Source organism: Pteropus vampyrus, unplaced genomic scaffold (genome assembly GCF_000151845.1).
Source record: "Pteropus vampyrus isolate Shadow unplaced genomic scaffold, Pvam_2.0 Scaffold29, whole genome shotgun sequence".
NCBI classification, from domain to species: Eukaryota; Metazoa; Chordata; class Mammalia; order Chiroptera; family Pteropodidae; genus Pteropus; species Pteropus vampyrus.
In genome coordinates this window covers 5,552,421-5,553,991 of record NW_011888810.1, presented here as the reverse complement: position 1 = coordinate 5,553,991, position 1,571 = coordinate 5,552,421, and positions in this window count along the sequence as shown.

Sequence of the window (1,571 nt, the reverse complement as noted above, 5' to 3'; positions counted from 1 at the left end):
TTTAATGAACAGAAGGGTGAGGTGAACCACAAGACTCTTCAGACAGGTGCAGATTTGGGCAAATGGCATGGAGGTGGGATAGGCTGTGTTATAAGTGGTGGGCTGAGGTGGCCCAAGAAGGGAGTCTCATTGGAAAATATTCTCATATCACAAGGATCCCTAATTCTCAGTAAATACCGGGCAGATGAGCTGGTCTCAGAAAAACTTTATAGACTCTCAATGCTCCGTAACCTTTGGAGCAGGTGTCTACATATCCAAATCATGGATTTTGTGCCATCTACTGGTCATTTTTGAGGACAACAGCCATTATGTAAGCCAAGGCGGTCGGGCCTTCGATGTCTCTCTTTCTTGGCCCACCCGGGGCCTTGCCCACAAACCTCACTGGAACTGTGGGATGTAGAATTGGGTTTGTGGAATAAGTGATAGGGCTTTGGGGGTTAATGGTGATGGTGTATGGAGCCACTGATGAGTATGTGTGGGGTTAGTGATGAGTGTCTGTGGGTTTGGTAGTAGGTATGTGGGTCAGGGAATGGGGCTGAGGGATGAATGATGGAAAGGAATCAGAAATAGGTTTCTCTAGAGGTAGCAGTGGGATCTCTAGAAATAGTTTCTAGAATTGGAGATTGAAATATCTGAGAAGTAGAATCTATTTTTGTCTATGGTACGCAGTCTGTTTAGACAGGGTTGTCTATGATGTGGCGTCTGGAGGCTCAAGGAAGTGGGGCCTTGTGTTAGCGAGGTGAGGTTCCTGTGGTGTTGATGGGAGTGTGTGAGTATGCTGCTATATCAGCTCTGAATATAGTGATGGGGTTTCTGGGATCGGTAGTGGGAGGCTGTAAAGTCAGCATGTGAGTGATTGAAGGTCTACACTGTCAGACCTGGGATCTATGGGATCAGTGGTTCTGGGTTTGGGGGAGTAAGTATGGGTCTGTGGGCTTAAGGAATGGGGCATATAGTTTCAGTAATGGTTTGTCTATGGACTTTTATATTCCCATCCAAAGGAAGCAGGCATATACATGGCTGTTGCAGTTCCTATCCAATAGGGGCAATTTTCTTGAGTTTAACTCAGATCTAAGATGTCCGCACCCATCATTCCCAAATGCCTCAGCCCTGAAGGAGCGGTTGCTTGTGTCCACCCCATAAACTATAAACAGAATGTATGATTATAATTGTGGAAAACCCAAAAGAATAATTGAAAAGTCACTGCAAACACAAGATTTATTAAAATAACAAATTATAGGGGGTCAAATATAGGGCGGTAGGGGGAGGGTGAAGTGGGTAAAGGGGATCAAATATGTGGTAGCTGAAGGAAACTAGACTTTAGGTGGTAATCACACAATAGAATATATAGATGTCAAATTATAATGTACACCTGAAAATTATATAATTGTATTAACCAATGTTACCCCAATAAACTTAATAAAAAATAAATAAAAAATGACGAATTATAGAATTAACATACAAAAATCAATATATTTGCTACATACCTACATAAACCAGTAGGAGATATAATGGAAGAAAATACTCCATTAACCGTCACAAGTAAGCAAGTAGGTAAATTACTATGCAAA